Here is an 18,727-nt window from a genome sequence, read left to right as displayed (position 1 = left end):
CACCTGGGCAGATGCGCCAGCTGGGATTCTGACATCCCCAGGGCAGACTCAGCGCACAGTGACTCTGCCATGTGTGGCCTTGTTAAAACAAAGAGGTTTTAACAAAGAGGTCCCATTTCCCTGGACTTTCTGGCACTTGCAGTGACCCAGGAATGAGACACCAAAGATGAAAGCTGTCTAGTGCGCTGTCTAGTGCTCAGGGTCTGCATCTCCATGAGGTTCCAGGCCTGGCCCTGGCCTCATCCTCAGAGACCATGGTCCCCAGCAGTACTTCCTTCCTCAGACTGACCCCCAAGGTGCTCTGCTGCCAAGGGTTGTGAGCTGTAGGGGCTCCCCCTTGCCATGTCTCCAGAGGGCTGGGACATTCCTGCCCAGAGCTGCCATTTCCTGAGTGTTGACTCCTTTTTTTTTTTTGAGTACCAGGGATTGAACCAGGGGCACTCAATCACTGAGCCACATCCCCAGCCTTTATATATTTTATCTTGAGAAAGGGTCTCTGTAAGTTGCTTTGGGCTTTGCTAAATTGCTGAGACTGACTTTGCAATCTTCCTTCCTCAGCCTCCAGAGCCGCTGGGATTACAGGCCTGCGCCACCACACCCTCTTGTATTTACATAAGGTCATCTTATTTAATTCCCCCAAGGACCCGATTCTCATTCCACAAGAAAGAAACTCCCCCACCTGGACAGGGGATCCAGCTGAGGGTAAAGCAAAGCTATGGGACAAAAGATGGCACCCCAGGTTTGGTCTCAGGCATTGCTGTGTCTTTGATTTTTCACAGATGTCGCTATTGAAATTCTAGGCCTCCCAATGAACAAGTAGCCCCTGGGGTCCCTAACTGGGCTGGCCTGGAGTGGTGCATGCTCCAGCTGCAGAAACATCAACCAGTCCACCTACCGCCAGCGGCATCAGCAACTCGATGTCTTCTTTTCCCCAAGAGAAACCCAAATACAGGAGAGTTAGAGGGAACCATTGCACAGATGATCCTCAACCCACAGTGAGGATTCATCCTGAAAAACTCACTCTAAAGGAAGAATAGCATAGGTCAAAACTGCATTTAGTGGGCTGGGGATGTGGCTCAAGCGGTAGAGCGCTAGCCTAGCGTGCGTGCGGCCCGGGTTCGATCCTCAGCACCACATACAAACGAAGATGTTGTGTCCGCCGATAACTAAGAAAAAATAAATAAATGTTAAAATTCTCTCTCTCTCTCTCTGTCCCCCTCTCTCTCTCAGTTTCTCTTTAAAAAAAAAAAACTACATTTAGTGCCCACAGCCTAAGAACATCCGGATGGTTGTGTAGCTGGTGAAGCTGTGGCCCCTGGAGCTGTGGGCACATTTGGAGAGCACCTTCCCTAGTTGGGGGCAAAAGACCAAAATTCAGAATTCACAGTATGATTCCTACTGAATGCATTTCAGGCCATTGTAAAGTAGAAAAATCCTAAGTTGAATCATCATCATAAGTCTGGCACCATCTGTGGTTTTAAATGTTGGCAATTGAATTAAAGAATAAACAAAGCAAACCTGGCTTAGCATCCTGCAGGTGAAACAAGCCTGTGGGCTGACGGGAAACTTCCGGGCCAGGCTTTCCCTTTAGGTGTGAAGGTTCAGACCTGGGGGAGAACAAGACCCAGTCTTTTATTGTTGGGTTTTTGACCCATGAAATAAACATTCTACTAAAACGTATTTAAAATATCAAAATAGAGAACAAAGTTATAAAAATTACAAATGCTTATGTGATTTTGTTGCTAAGCATAATTTGCATGTTAGTACCCCCCTTCTGTATGGAAGACAACTTAGTGACTTAAGACCAGGGTACACCTCATCTGTTTCCTGTGTGGCTGTGGTGGCACTGTTACTCCACAGGTGTTCAGAAGGAAACTGAGGTCAGGACCAACCCGAGGTCACGTGACCATACACGACAGAGCCTAAAATCCAGCAGGGCCTCTGTCTGTCCTTACGTTCTTACATTCTGACTTTTCGCTGTCATTCAATAAATCTCAGATTTTACTTTCTCCCACCAATACTGCCCCAGTAATGACCGTTCCTCACTCAGAGCCACGGCATTTCTTTTCTGAGTCAGCTCTGGTCATTAAATAGAAAGGAGGTCATAAATGCCCTTTAAACTGGCCACAAGCTTTTCATAAGGTACTAAGGATGGGTTCTGAGTTCTGGGCTCTGCTTCTGAGTTTAATCAGGGAAACAAGAAGCCCTTGCAGATGGCGGCAGCCTTTTGTGTGTGGAGAGGTGGCTGAGGTGTGTTTTGGAGGCAGAGCTGTGGCTTCTCGGGGGTAGGAGAGCTCCCTGCCGGTTGGACTCCAGCTGAATCAACAAAGAGGCCACTCCTGGATCTATGAACCAACGTCCTCCCAGGGCTCTCTTCCAGACATGCGTCACTCAGGGCCCTGTGCCTCTGGGATAGGTCACCACCAACTCCTTTGCCCTATGGTTCCTGCAGGACAGCCCTCTGCTCTTCCTGCAGCCTTCTGATGCTAACTGGTTCCTTCTTGAAAGATCCCAACCCCTTTGCCTGTGAGAAACATTGCAAAACCCTTTTATTCAAACACATTTGTGAGGCAATTGTTACCTCATACTTAACAAGTCCTTGTCAAGAACATGAGAAAATGAGAACAAAGGGGGCCTTCCTCTGGGGAGGACAAGGGCCTCACACAGGACATAAAAAGCAGAGAGCACAGCACTCGCCTGCTTCATCTCCTCTCCACCTGCCCTGGGGTCACTGCCGAATGTGATGCCCAATTGTCACAAGACTTGTGACTTGTAGGGGCCTGGCCAGGATCCAGGTCTCAGACTCCAACATTAAGCTCTTTCTGTGACAGAGTCCCCTGCTTCTCAAACTATCCGTGACGCAGACCCAGCAGGAGAAAAGAATGTCCACTTGCGATCATTTGCCAGGGCTGCTATAGCAAATCGTCACAAACTGGTGGCTTGGAACAACAGAAATGTGCAGGAGTCCTGGAGGCCAGAGGCCCAAAACCAAGGTGATGGCTGGAGGCCTCCTGCAGGCCCTGGGGAGGAGCAATAGGCACCTCCCCAATCCCCGGCCGTGTGAGCAGCTATGGCGCCCCCACCACCCATCTCCACCTGGCCTCTGTTCTCCCTGTGCATGTCGGTCCCAGCTTCACCTCTGTATGAAGATACTAGGCCCCCTGGATGGGGGGTCCACCCTCCCCCACAAGGACCTTACCTAAACCTAGCTAATTATTTCTGCAATGACCCCATGTCCACAGAGGTTCATACTCTGAGGAACTGGAGCTTAGAGTTTCAGTTATGGTTTGGATATGAGGTGTCCCCCCAAAGCTCACGTGAGACAAAGCCAGAAGGTTTGGAGGAGAAATGATCAGCTTATAGCCTTAACCTAATCAGAGAATTACTCCCAGAGGGGATTAACTGAGTGGTGCCTGGAGGCAGGTGGGGTGTGGCTGGAGGAAGTGGTTCATTGGGAGTGTGGCCATGGGGTATGTAATTTTTAAAATATTTTTTAGTTGTAGTTGTACACAATATCTTTATTTTATTTACTTATTTAATTTTATGTGGTGCTGAGGATCAAACCCAGGGCCTCACACACACTAGGGGAGTGCTCTACTGCTGAGCCACAACCACAGCCCCAGGGTATGTTTTTGTATCTAGCAAGTGGAGTCTTTCTGCTTCCTGACCATCATGTGAGCCACTTCCCTCTGCCACCCTCTCCCACCATGACATTTAGCCTCACCTCCAGCCTGAGGATTGGAGCCGGCCTTCTGTGAACTAAGGTATCTGAAACTGTGAGCCCTCAAATAAACTCTTCCTCCTCTACAATTGTCCTGAATGGGTATTTTAGTCACAGCAGCAAAAAAGCTGACTAAAACACAATACGTTTTGTGGGGACAGGATTTGGCCCATGACACCCGCCACTTGAGGGGTCTAAGGAGCTCTCTCTGGCACCTGCCTCAGGAAAAACTGTTGGTGAGGCCTCAGGCTTTAAGATCCATGCAAGCTGAATGTTCACCCATGTGATTACCCAGAAGGCTGAGTGGGATCAGTGGTCCAGAAAGCTGCTCCAGCTGGTCCTCGAGGTTCAGAGCACCACTGCCAAGTGCCAGCCATCGCCACCCCAGGTCTTGAAGGACGTCCCCAGCAAGACAAGAGCTCTGAGGACCAGAGGCCGCTGCGGGAACACCTTTAACCATGTGAGTGTGAAGAACACAACACAGGCCCACACAGGCGGCCACGCGAGTGGAATGCAGGGAGAATCTGGAGGCAGAGCAGGCCAGGAGCAGCAATGGCCGGGCCCTGCTAGACCACACAGTGGGCTTTTTCCTTCCTCTCTTTCCTCTATAAAGAAAGTCAGGGTTGGCCAAACACAGCTCACCCTGTTTCCCCAACACGGTGCCTTCTGAAGAACTTGCTTTTGAAGTGCAGGTGCTGTGGGTGTTTGGGGACAAAGACTATGTCCGTGGTAGCAACAGGCTGCCTAACGTGCTGGTGGGATTCGTGTCTTTCTGTGACAGTGGCGGTGCCTGCAAGTAACAGAACTGACAAGCACATAACTACAGCCCTACTGTTCTTTTATTTCCCAAGAAATAACACTTTCAAAAGTGATGAACGACTCTGACAAAGGACTCCCCAGCAACCGGAAAGAAAGAGAGGACTCAAGTGGCAGAAAGGGACTCTCACCACGGGTAGCTGTCACCCTACTTGGCTCATGACACAAAAGCAGGTGGAGCCGAGGCACTTCCTCATCCTGAGCATCTGCCACCAGCTCAGTGGACATGTGCTCAGCCGGGACCAGAAGGGCAGGGCTGGACGGGCAGCCCAGGGACCTGGCACGTGGGAAGTGGGGGAGGAGCCCCCAGAGGCCACAGCTTTCCTTCCTTTTCCTGCTTCTCTCTCAGGAGACTTACAACCATTCCAAAGGCATCTGCTGTCCACCTTGCACAAAGACCCACAGTGAAGGGTGGCCCCCAAGGTCAGTCCAGGTGCAAACCTGGGGACCATCTGACCTGTGGTTATTTAGGAGCAGCAACAAGCTGTGCTTTGGTAGAGCCGCAGGTCACCAGGTTCTAGAAGCTGTGCTAAGCGGGCAATGAGGTGAGCACAAGTCATGCACGCAAGGTGCAAGGTTAGCAAAGCCCGTGGCCAGAACTTTGAACAAAGCATGTGATGACAGAGAAGGGGGTCTGCAAGGGAGGGAGGATGGACAGATGCCCAGATCCAGAGCCTGTGGGGAGGGCCGGCCCCTCCAGCCAGAGAGACCCTGGCTGGGGACTGAAGTGGCAGTTCCCCTCACTAGGGAGATGAGCTTCCTCAGAGGCACGGCGATTTCATCAGGCTTCTCCATGGCTTGGATGCTGCTTCATGAGGTCACCCCACTCTCCATCCTGATTCCATCACTGCCATGGCTGTGGCAGTCACCCCACCCACCCACCCCAATCATCCTGGGAATGGAAGGTATCCACCAGGGAGGGGCGGCTAGCACTTTGCCTCCGGACACCAGCATTTCACAGAAGCAGAAGCTGTAAATGATTGCTGAAGGCTGTGCCCATCTCTAGCTCTCACTTGTAGAGCCAGGCAGGCTCACAGCCCCCTCCCCAGGCCACAAAGTCATCCCCTTGGCAGCTGAGACAGCCACGGGAGGCCAAACTCAGGCCACGCCTGGAGCCCAGAGGCCCAGGGCCCCATATACACTCTGTACCACATTCCATGCTGCTGGGCCCACTCCAAAGCCCGTTGAGCTCTGGGAGCAGGCAGGACGGAAAGCACCTACTCTGTAGCCTGAGTCCTGAACACTCAGTGTAATTGGGTGATCGCTCCAATGGCTTGTTAATTCCCAGGAAAGAGAAAAGCCTAGTTCTTGGATCAGAGAGTGGAGGAGCGGAGCCCATTGTCCCCAGCATGCAGCTGGGCATGGTGCCTGCTGGTGCCACTGCCTGCAGTTCATCCTGTTCCCCTCAGCGTTCTCAGAAGCCAGTGAGGCTCCTAGAGCTAGATGAGACCGAGCCACAGGGAAAAGGGCCAGACCAGTGGCAGTCCTCAAAGGTCTCTAAGTGGAAAAAAAACGGGCCAAGCAGTGAGACGCTGTATTCATATGCATTCGAGAGACTCTCCTTTCCCCAGACCAGCTAGGGCAGGGCGCCATGTTTCCAAGAGAAGAAGGTGGCCCTGGTCCTGGTGACTATTTCCATCCCCTCATGGCTGTGGCCTTCTCCCTTGCCCCTGAAAGCAGTGGCATCCCCACCCCACTCCAGGGACATTTGGGACCTTCTGGAGCCAGTTTCAGTTGTCACAAATGGAGGTGCTACTGGCATCTAAGGGTAGAGACAGGGACGCCATGAACATCCTAAGAGGCACGTGACAGCCCCACGGTAGGATAATCAGACCCTAGATGCCTAATGGCCACAGTGACTGAGAATCCTGACTGTCGAGTTGAGTGGATGAGCTCTAGTGGCTCTCCTCTCCGTCTACATGCATCATTTTCTCAATGTCTAGCCCCTCTGAGTCATCATCCCACCACAGCAAGGAGAGCGAAAGGGGCCTTCGCCCGCTCAGAGTTCACTGAGACAGGCAGCAGCAACCAGCCAGAGGCAGAAAGGTGCAATGGAGGGTAGGGCAGGTGGCTCAGGGTGCAGCACTCACCAGGCACGCACAAGACCCTGGGTCCCATCCCCACCACACACCAAAAACTGCCAGGGACACCTAAAGAAACTAAAAATAAAAATAAGGCCAAGCCTGTTGTACATGCTGGGAATGGAGAATTAAGAGGAGTGGTGAGTGGGGAGGGTACAGTGACCCAGAAGGAGTAGGTGCAGGTCAAAGAGCAGAGAGGACTGAGAGGGGCCCCAGCTGCCCCTCCACTTATTCAATAGTGTTCCCTGAAATGAGCACCACAGGCCTCCAGGCGTGCAAAGGTTGAGAAGGCCACTCCCCACAGCCCCAGCACCTGCGCTGAGCCAGGGCAAGCAGATCCTACCCACAAAAACAACCTGGAGAGGACAGCACGCATGTGCCCTGGTGCCAGAGACAGGAGGAACCCGCTGCACATGGAGCAGGGCTGGAGCTGGGCCTGGGAAGAGCTGAGCTTGCCCACTGCAGGCTGCAGCAGAGGCTCAGCTACCTGCTAGCAAGAGTCTCCAAAAGAGGGCCTGTCTTGTGGCCGCTCAACTACCTGTGCTTCGTCCTCTCTCCTTCCCATCTCCAGGCACTGAAACCATATCTACTTTTGTTTTTCCAGTACTAGAGCTTGGGCCCAAGAGTGCTCTGCCACTGAGCGACACCTCCAGCCCTTTTTAGTTTTTATTTTGAGACAGGTCTCACTAGGTTGCTTATAGCCTCGCTCGGTTGCCTAGACTGGCCTCAAACTTGTAATCCTCCTGTCCCAGCCTCCCAGAGAAGTAGGATCACAGGTGTTCACCACCACACCAACTCTAAGGAGGAACCACACAGTGTAGACCCTTGTGGGCCTTCATGGCAAGATGACCAACATCCCTAAGGTTCAAGAACAACGCTAGTGATTAAAACTTACGGGCTGTTTTCTCTTCAAACTGTCTACTCCAAAAACTATCCAGATGAGAAACCACACACTTTGAAGATGCACTAGTACTTGAATAACCTCATCATTTTCTCTCTTCACTAGGGCTGCTAACTAATAAGTAGTCATATGGACTACCCCACGTGTGCCTTCTCCTCCGACAATCCAGCAACAGAAAGGTCAGCAGCCAGACACAGAAAGAGGAGAAGGGTCTTGGATAAACACAGACAGCCTAATCAACCATGAACAAATCCAAGAGTTGATTGAAAGTGCTTTGTCACGGGCAGAAGTGAGGCCCCTGACCTCAGAGAAAGGCGAGAAAGGTTGGAGGTCCCCGTCAGCTGACCACAGAGGCCGTCCTGCTGGAAATGTCAGAAGGAGACTCAAAAGTTGAAGCAGGAGGGAGGGGAAAGCCAGCCCTGGGGTGTTTTCTAGGGAACCTGGCAAACAAACGTTCCCTAGAAAGATGACAAAAATGTAGCTCAGTAAGAAAGGAAGACGCTGTTCAGAACACGGTGATGACTGGAGAATGGGTGACCCCCAGGCCTTCAGCATGTCCAGCCTGTCAGCTCTGGTTTCAGGCTCCTCGGGGCATGGGGAAAACTTTTTTATTTGAATTACATCAATGTCCTTCACTTGCATCTAAAAAATCAAGTTCCACTATGTTGGTACATGAAAGGGAGTTTAGATGAAGGAGACCCCTCGCCTCTGTCCCTGTAGTCACTTTCTTTGTAAGCCCAAATGCCCAATCAAAGGATGCCTTCTCAATGTCATCGGTCATATTTATGAAACAAAAGAATCTGGAAACTTCAGCAATATCCGTATCCAAATGTATCCAAGCCTGTTTATGTTTTTAATTGACAGATTTAATTTTAATTGACAATTTTATTATTTTTTTAAAGAGAGAGAAAAAAAAAACTTTGTAAATATTTATTTATTTTCTTGTTTTTTGGTTTTCGGCGGACACTACATCTTTGTATGTGGTGCTGAGGATTGAACCAGGGGCCGCACGCATGCCAGGCGAGTGCACTACCGCTTGAGCCACATCCCCAGCCCCTTAATTGACAATTTTAGAAGAACTAATCTATGGTTCAGAAAAACTGCATGTGTTTAGGTCATACTTAAGAGTATTTTGCAAACCATTAAAGTAATTTGATATCATGCAAGATATGTCTCAACTGGGGAATGAAATTGATCAAATTATACTAGGTGCATGTACGAATACCACAATGCATTTCAGTTTTATATATAAATATAATGCATCAATTAAAAAGTAAATACATAAATAGAAAGAAGACCCATAGAGGAGAGGAAGAGGATAGGGGGAGGGAAGAGGAAAGGGAGAGGGGATTGAAATGGAGAAAACCGTGTTATCTGCGGTTATGATTATGTCAAAATGAAACCACTGTTTATATATATATATATATATATATATATATATATATATATATATATATATATTAAAAAATTGAAAAAGATGTGTCAGCCATGAATACTACCAGAATTAAATCAGGGAAAATGATTCAGTAAAATCAAAAAAGTCTGCAGCCTGAAAAGGTCTGCAGAAGAATTCTGATTCCATTAGAAAACCATTCTTAGGACAGTCTTGCCATTCCCTAATGGCTCATGTAATATGGTCTGGTTTTACTCCAATTCAAGATGCAACTCAATAAAACGTCTTAAACTTCATTAAGGCAAAGGTTTCTTTCAATGGTATCAAGCATTGATGGCTAGCAGAATTCTCGGCAGGCAGGAGAACTTGAACTTCCAAGCCTTCTGATTTTGTATGAAGCTGCTCTCATCTCTGCACCAGATGGCTCTGACTGGGGAAATCTCGGCTCCTCCAGCTCAGCCTAGTTTGTTGCAGGAACATGTCAATGGGCTGAATAATTTCTATTCTAGGCTAATTTGTAGAGGAAGACAGTTGTGCTGCTTTCCTTCAATCCTTGAGGTTTAGAAAAAAAAATAAGCTAACTAAGGGCCCTTCACCTGGAGGAGACGGCTTTTTAGGTATGTGGAAATTACTAAGAACACAATTTGCCCTTGAGATTGTCACATGAGAGGAATGTGGAACGAGGATGGCAAAGAGGAAACAGTAACTCAGACACGTGAAAATGTGTTGCTATTTCCAAGGCTGGGTGAGCCTTTTCCCAGCTTGTCTTTGTCGTGAAAAGCCACTAAATCCAGAACATCGTGATTGCTGAGGATGATGAAGGACACACGCCCCATGTATAGCAAAACCGCGCGTGGTAAGGAAAATAAGAACACCAGGGGTCTTTTTTTTCTTCTTCTTCTTCTTCTTCTTCCTGTTTATTAACATTCTCACGGCGCTGTGTACTTTGGTTGCCATGGTCGTGTGGTGTCTGATGTCACGGGCCACATAACATCACAGAGGCGGGGGAGGCAGGAGGAGCAGCGGGCCCGGTCCCAGGAGCTGCTGGAACAGCCCCCTCCGGCGCCTCCTGCTGCAGCTGCCTGCCCCCTAGTGGACGGCAGGAGAAGCGCGGGAGTCCTTCGCAGGTCTCGCAGGGTGATCTGCGGCTCCCCTGTACTCTGCCTCCTCCAGCGCTGTTCTCAGGCACCGCCTGCTTCCCAGAGTTGGGCGTCTCCTTGAATATCCTGGAGCGCCTCCATTCAGTGTCTTTTTCCCTAGGACTTGGATCCACCCGTGACTGTCCTGCTCTCCAACTTGTGGCCCTTGCCCTCCACAGTCCTACCCAAGATGCTCCTTTCCTGGGAGTACAAATTACTCCTTGAGTCCTGCAAACCGTAAAGAACCAACAGGGTACCTTGCTTGCCACATGCTGCCATCACAGAAGCCCTTGTGTTCCCAGAGCAAGCTCCATAGCTCCTCCTAACCCATCAGGGACCCACCAGGTGCCAGGTCCTGAACTGGCCCCAGAGACAGGGAAGAACCTGGAGGAACATGTGGGTCAGGGAAGGGACAGGGCATGCTTGATCACTAAGGGCCACAGTCCATGTTCCTGCAGGAGGGTCAGTGCCGAGCCATGGGGAGTGGCCAGCCCAGTGGCTACTTTGTTCAAGTGACTCAGGTAGATCAATGAGGCCAGGCCGGCACAGGCTGTGCCTGCACACACCTCTAGAATGCCCTGGCATGCTGGGAGCCGCTGATGTCACAGGGTATTTTCATCCCTGCCCTGTCCCAGTGTCCTGTCAGCTCCACGGGTGTTGGTGAGAGGAGGCGCCTGGCTGGCACTTATCTCCCACTGGCACTGCCAGGCTCCTGCCAGCCCGCCGTTCTGCCAGGCTCACACCCACCCTTCCTTAATGCTTCTGAAACCGTGTTTCCCATGTTGCTGATTCACAGACATGGAAGTCCCGAGAAAAAGGGTGATAATCTGAGTGACTCAGAGCCTCCCTTGGCTCCGTGGCCTGTGCTCAGACCTGCACTTGAGAAGCTGCGGGCAGGACTCTTCCTCTCTGCTGGAAGGAAGCAGAGGACGCTCCTCTGGGCTCCTGGCTCACAGCCACTCTGGTGCAGACAAAGGCCTCCCCCCAACCTGGCAGGGGAGCACCTCAGGGGATCCTGCGTGAAGGGTCCTCACCTCCAGCCCTATCAGGCCCTTGGTCCTGGGAGAACAGGATTTGGAAGTGAAACCATCGGGCAGGCCCCAGACCCTCTATATGTAAGATTTCTGAACAAATGAGACAATTATTTGCCGGCTACAAAACTGTAGGCAGATATTCTCCCCCAGGAGGGGCGAGGACCACCCGACAGGCACATGGGTCACTGCTCCACCACAGACTCACTGAAAACTCTTCCACACCTGATGCAGCAACACCAGCAGGGGTGGCCGTGTCAATGGCGGCCACCACGTGCCAGAGAAGCCTGGCATTCTGCAGGGAAGGCTGGCTCGGTGGGCAGACCAGTATGCCCAGGGTCAAGGCTGCAGGGGCCATGCTGGATGGTGGCAACACAAACCCACGGTGCCCTGAGGAAGGAATCCAGAGGTGTCTGAAGCCCTCAGTCCTTCCTCCCCTCCCAGAGGAGGCCAGCATGAGTGTACAGGGAGAGTGCTGGTGTGGCTGGGTGGGGAAAGTGGGTGGCACGGTCCCACTCTCGTGACCTGAAACCCTTGGTCTTCCCTGCAGCCGTTGCATCCTGGATGGTGGGAGTTACGGGGAACTGTAAACGTTGCTCTCTTCACGGCTGTCACCAGCCTACAGAAGCTCCAACAGGTGTCTCAGGAAGACCAGCTTCGGGTCCCATCAGATTCTCATTCTAACTGCATTCCTCAGCCTTCCCTCTGCGAACCCTCAATGGCACCCATAATTCATTTATTCATCCAGCAAGTATTAACGGAACGCTTGCTCTTCACCAGGTCACACCAGTGCCCAGGAATGCAATATCAGCAAAGACATACCTGGTTCCTACCATCGCGGATCTTGCCCAATAGAGAAGATGACTTTGGCCAAACACAGTGAACATGGCATTGCCACGTGTGGCCCTGGGTCTGTAATGAGGGGACTTGATTTAATCAGGGGAGTCAGGGAGATGTCTGGGGAAATGATGAGTGAAATGAAATCTGAAGGAACGAGAGGATTAGCTAGGCCCAGCGTGTCCTGTGTGTCCCCAAGGGCGGGAAAGGACACGTGTGTCCAAGGCCATGAAAGACGGCCAGCGTGGCTACAGGACAGACAGCAAGGAAGGGGAAACCCTCCATGAGACTCCACAGACCCCATGCAGGGGGCCCTCAAGTGCGAAGGTGGAGGGGCGACAAGACACACAGTGGACTTCCGATCTGTGAGGAACTGTCTAGAAAAGCCCACAAGCCAACGTCATTAACCTGCTAGGAAGCCATTCACTACAGGTGAGCTGGACTAAGAGAAGTGCAGCCGAGGGGACGGAGGGGTCTGAAGGGACGGAAGGGAGGTCCTGACAGCTGTCGGTGATGGAGGAGGGTTTACAACGCCTCCCAGACCTGCCGCCCGCCCCTCCTCACGACTCCATCCCCCCACTTCTCAGGCTGTCCAGGCACCTCTCCTAGGGACAGCTCCCTTGGCTTTCTCTAAAAATGAAGGAAAGAAATGCCCCAGACGCCTGGGATAGTTCAACTCCAAGGTCATCAATGGAAATGATGTCAACTCAGATTACAGGACTGTCAACTTTCAAGCTCCTGTGACCTTAACTGATGGGCCAGGGGCTGGGATCAGGCCAGCCGGAGGCTGCCTCGGTGTTTGGTCTGCTCACTGAGTGCTCAAGGTGCTCGCGCTGTCCAGCCAGCACCACAGCCTTCCACCAAGTGCCCAGAGGATGTGACGTGAGAGAGGACGAGTCACCAGATGCCCCCTTCTGCCTAGAAGCCTTGCTTACAAACCAGTCTCTGATCCATCCCAGGAGTCGTGTCTTAGCACAGTGTTCCACAGGCGACAGAGGTTGTGGGGTGCAGACTTGATCTCCACTGTGGCAGCATCCAGATGGTGGAAGCTTCAAAACAGGGGTGCCACCCTCATGCTGTCAATCAGGAGTAAAAAGCAAAAGGTCCTAAAACAACAAGCCTCTGTCAATTCTTGGTTTCTGTGGATTAGAACCAGGTATAGCTGAGTGATCCTCTGGCCCAGAGTCCCACAGGCTGTAATCAAGGTGTCACCCAGGGCAAAGGCCAACTCCAGGTTCCACTGAGTGGAGACCACACTGTAGGTCCATCACGTGGCTCTGATCAGGAGACCAGCTCTGGGCCGCGTGGGCCACTCTGTGGAGTCTCAGCATGGCAGTTGACACGCAGAAGACCTTACGTGATCTGACCTCTGAAGCCACAAGCCATCATGTTCTCTGTGCTCTGTTTGCATAAATCCAGGTCCACCTAGGTCCACCCAGCCCACACAGGGGGGGGGGTTGCCTATGAGGCACCCACCACATGTGCCAAGAGCTAAGTAAGACCCCATCTTGGCATGACTCATTCTGCATCAGTTATCGGGACCTAGAATTTCACTGCATGTTGGTGCGTCTGCACCTATGGGTACACTCTAGTCCCCAGACCCTTGAGGAGCAGGGTGCTCTGCTCTGCCTCTCTTCCCAAGGGAGTTGTACAGCCCACCTGGCACTCAGGGTATGAGATAGAGTCACCCAAAACCTGTCTGTGGGGGAAGAGAAAGGTGGGAAGGTAGGCAGGGCAGGATGGGGAAGCCAAACTGAAGAAAGAAAAGGTCACATGCCACTTGCCAATGATAAAGGCATCTGAGTGGAGCTCGGTGTCCTGGCTGGCAGCTCACACATGGTGCTGACTTGCCCAGCTTGGCAACGCCCCTGGTGTTCCCACAGGCAACTGAAAATAGCCAGCATTCACCCAGAGGGAGTGCTCCTAAAATAAGCAACTACTGGGAGCCGTTTCTCCCGCTCATTCAGGCGAGCAGAACGCAATTATTTTGCTGAAATTAGATACAAATTAAGCTGCCACTTCCGGAACTCTTTCTCCTTTACTATATTACAAAAAAGAAACTGATTTCATAAACTCTTACTGTTTGGATCTTGCATCTTGATCTCTGAGAGAATATCCACAAAGACAGATTATTGATATTAATCTCTTGTCAGAGCAAATTCCTTCACAAGCTGAGTTTTCTGATTTCAGACCTGGCCTTAGTTGCTATGGATACACAGTGACAGGCCAATTAAAGAATGGAGGAGGGTTTCAAATGAGACATACTGAGTGTCCAGGGTGGAGCAGGGGCTGGTGGACACTTGTCCCCTGGATGCATGTGAACGGTGCTTCTCCCACATGTTTAATAGTGCTCTGAAAACAGTCTCAGGTTTTATATCCATTGGGACCCAGAAGTTCTGCTGGGTTTTAGGAAGTAAGACAATAAACAAAAATGAAAATAAACCATACTAGTGACTGATGATGTGGGGGTCCTCCCTCAAACTTGACTAGAGATGACTGGCATACAGATAACAGGGGTATCGGGGCAAGGTGGGGTGCATTCTTCTGTGAAGGAGCCCTGGATCCTACTATCTTGGGGAGCCAGATCTGCTTTGACCTGCCTGGGAAGAAGTAGGTGGATTCCCAAGAGCTCAGCTGAGCTGGGTGGGAACAGGCTGGGGATGTTTCTCCACAACTTTGAATTCCAATTTCCCTTTGCAGAAGGTGAAGATTACTTTCTTTTTATTGTTGTGGACATTAGTCATGGATGAGGCATGTTCAAGATTCCCCACACATTCCCATTCTCCATCCTTGTTCTGATCTAGTGAATCATAAGTATGGCACCGCAAATGAAGGTCTTTGCAGATAAACTTTCCTCCTTGGGGAAGGTTTTTTTTTTTTGGGGGGGGTGCATGTCTCCATAATTCTCCAAAATGCTAAAAGGTCACCGAAGCACATCTTAAGGATGGTGAATCCCTACAACCTCATTTTTAATGTTAGGGGTGATTTTATTTCGTGTCTTCTCTAACTTTAAAAATTATTTTCGGTGTCTCCTTTTCTGACTCTTTAGGGCTTGGGAAGAAAATGAAAGGGAGTTAAGTGAAATCAAAGTAAACTGGGTGATCTTAAATGCACTGATGTCAGCAGCATCCCCGTGCAACTCAGGACACCTCCCACAGCAAGTCTCCCTGGGGGGTGTGGAGTCCAGCCCACATTTATTCTGTCAGGCACAGGGTCTAGTGAAAAATTGAAAAGCAACCGCTGTTCCTATACTGTCTGCCTTCCCAGCGCTCGCCATAAACTGAAAAATTCCCTTCCAAGAAGCAGGACTTCCTTTGAAGTCCTAAAAGACAAATAGCACCCGGAACAAGGAACAGGAGAGCTGTCCCTGCACAGGCTGGGTCCAGGGCAGCTGCCAGAAGGGCTTCCCTTCTCCTGGCTTCCTCCGCCCCGGCTCCCACAGGCCCAGACCTGGCAAGGTCCACAGGGAGCAGCAGCCCAGACCCGCAACCTTTGGCCTTCCCTGGCACACTCCGGGGAGGGCGGGCGGACGTGCCCAGGCGCACAGGCTCCGGGCGCTGGAACTTCTGGGTCAGCATCCTTCTCCCTTCCCCGATTTCCAAGTAGCATGCACAGTGCGTGGGTCTTGGAAGGCGCTCCCCGACAGTAGGCATGAGGTCACCAAACAAGCGGGCCCTGCACCTTCGCGTCTCCTCGCCTGACCTCACTCAGCTTGGCAGCCCCGGAAAGCCACAGCCCAGGTTTTCACATTCAACAAGAACTGCAGGAAGGATCGCCACCCGGAGGCCTTCGGAGGCGGTGCCCCTGCCCGAGCAATGGGCACTCCCTTGACATTCATCACCACCTTGGAGACTACTACAGTAAGGCTTCTGCGAAAGATGCCTAGGGAAACACCAGAAGCCACCCGCCTGCCCTTGCCTGGGGCACAGAATGGGATGCAACTGGGCTTGACTTGATTGGCAAAATTGCCTGCTTCCTAGCAGGATGGCTTTGGCGATGCAGGTGACCTCTTTGTGTCCTAGCTTCCTCCAGGGCAAAATGGAGGGGGAAAGGACCTACCTGCTAGGGTCCTCGAATTGAAATGCGTCAAGGTACCCATTGCTTAGCAAGACTGACTCTGGAAGGCACCCACATAAACATTCGTGCCTGTGTTTGAGAAGCAGAAAGGCTAGGCACACTGGCCATCAGGAGACAAGCACTAGTTTCCAAACAGAAGTCATGAGGACAGGGGTGCATTTTCTCCTGGTACAGGCTTTGGCAGCAGCAAGCAACCTTGTTCCTGCAGGGCAGTCAAAGGAGGACAGGCCTGCTTGTCTTCCCTCCAGCCACTCTGGCCCTTCCCCTCCCAACTCTGATTGTGACTCTGACTCACGGCTGCAGAGAGACACCCCACCTCCTGCTGGGTGAAATGTGTGGGGCCATGGTCTAAGTCGTGGAGTAAGTCATGCTTCATCAGGGGCCTCTCTCCTCTTGTCCTGTGTGGGAGGCACAGGAAGGAGGAAGCGGGTGAGTATATAAGGAAGGAATGGAGGATGAGTGACTGGTGCGCCTGCCTGGAACCTTCTGGCCTGGAGCATCGCTGACTCCCTTGTGCTAATGAAGGAGCGGAAAACCACAGAGGCAGTCGCCATGACATTCAACCTCTCACCTCGAGAGAACATCCTGTATGTACCATCACCTCTCTCCTCCTGGTCAGGACTGGGCTTGGTAGACTAGAACCTGAGGTCTAGCAGCTATGCCCAAGGCCCAGCACGAGGCCAGGCCTTCCCTTCCTCCCAGCACAGGGACACAGAAGCCACACAGCACCCTCCTACCCCCACCCCTCTATACCCTTCAGGGATGATGACCAGACATTGAAAGTCTTCACAGGCTCAGGCCTTGGTGAGTGCCCTGCTGTGTCCAGCATTAACCCTTGGGTGACAGATTGTGGGGAGCATGGGATGGATATCCCAAGGGAGGGGCAACAGAGAGAATGCTGGGAACCCAGGGCAGCACCTGTTTGACAACTGCTCCGTGCGTATTGCAGTGTTTGGCCAATAGGTCAGCTGTGGTGGCGCGTGCCTACTGAGTACCAGCTGTGCATCCAGACAGTATCTTGGTGGGAGTTCAGCAGTGTGGGACTCAGTGGCCTCTGTTCTCAGTGGGGATATGAATGATCGAACCAAGATTTAAACCCCTGCTCACTGGGTGGAAGACCAGGTTGACTGTGGACAAACCAGAGAAATCACATGTAACTGGTGCATCTGAGTTGAAATGTGACTTAAATCTGCCACCTGTCTGCTTTCCTCTGCGGTGGCTTTACTCTTGGGCACTAACTCCCAGTTTTAGCCATGGAAAAGGGCAAAGCACCTCTTTTTCAGTGGTGCCAACCATCCTAGGGCAGGCTCTCATGGGCTCCATTCCGGCAAGAACCCATCTCTGAATCAAGCCCTGATTGGCCAAGCCAGGTCATGAATATTTTCCTCTGTGTATTTCCTCTTTTTTAAAAAAAATCCCCCTCTCCTAAATCCATTCCTGCTCTCATGAACTGGAACTGGATTGAGGGGTGGAAGCTATTAGCAGAAACTAGAGTAAGAGATGTTGGCAGGTAGATGAGACACAGGCTCACCACTGCGGCCTTCTGGAACTCAGGGGGTGCCTAATGCAGCCATCCTCAGGGTCCACAGGTGCTAGGTTCCAGGACTAGTCTCCCCACTCTCCCCTCAAGGGTTCCAGAGTCTGCAACTGCTCAATTCCCTTGTGTAAAATGATGGGACATTTTCATACAACCTCATACAATGCTGTATAAAAGTGGTTATATGGTCTAAGAAATCATGACAAGAGAAAAGCACAGATGAAAAAGATTTTTAGATATTTTCAACCCACAGCTGGTTGAATCTACAAATGCTGAACTTTCAGGGGCAGAGGCTGACAGTAGCTCCTGGGCGTGGGATGAACCTGAGTGCGTGTCTACATATCCATCAGTGCATATAGCTAGTTTCACAGATCACACAGCAGAATTTTCACCCTCTTAAGTTTTCTTACCATACTGATTAAATTAATTTTAATAACCACAGTGGGGAAATAGAGTCAACTATATTACATGTTTAAATCTAACATGATTTAAAGCTTGGTCCAATCTATAAATAAGTCCATTTATAATAAAGACAATCATCTTAATTTTCCTCTGCATATTTCCTCTTTTTTAAAAAAACCACCCTCTCCTAAATCCAAGAAAAACTGGGTAATCAGTTATTTCCTATAAAAGAAAACCCTTTGTAATAAATAGAAAGTTTAATTATCCTGAGAACACAGAGATGGTGAAGACAGCATCGGCTTTTCTTCACAGATTTTATTTTTAATGTCATAAACATTTCCATATAATTAAAAAAAAAAAACTATCCCTAGGCAAAAGGAGATATCTATGGCCAGGGAAAGAAAGAATTACCAATTTTCCTTTAAAATTTGTGGTCTTTTGGAAAGGGTATTATTTCATATGTTTTGAAATTTACAATGTATAAAAATTAAATCTCAGAATTGAAAAACTCTTTGGAAAAAAAAATCATTAATCATGATAAAAGGAAATAGAGTCACCCTGGCGGAGTGTGAGTCAGCATTCATTCAGCAGGGAGCGGCCCTTTCTGCCTGTGGAATCCCAGGTATTCATTTATTCATCGGATTCTTATCATGCGCTTGGTGGCTTCTCTGCCCTGTGCCAGCGCTGGGTGTGCAAAGAGGAGCACGCAGGAGGTGATGGGCCTGCAGCTCAGCTGGGGAGTGGGAAGGCTCTGGGGCCCTGCAGGAGGAGGGAACTCAGCGGGGCGATGGG

The sequence above is a fragment of the Urocitellus parryii genome, chromosome 2 (genome assembly GCF_045843805.1).
Source record: "Urocitellus parryii isolate mUroPar1 chromosome 2, mUroPar1.hap1, whole genome shotgun sequence".
In the NCBI taxonomy this organism is placed as follows: domain Eukaryota; kingdom Metazoa; phylum Chordata; class Mammalia; order Rodentia; family Sciuridae; genus Urocitellus; species Urocitellus parryii.
The sequence above is the reverse complement of the archived record's forward strand: the minus strand, read 5'-3'. Positions refer to the sequence as shown.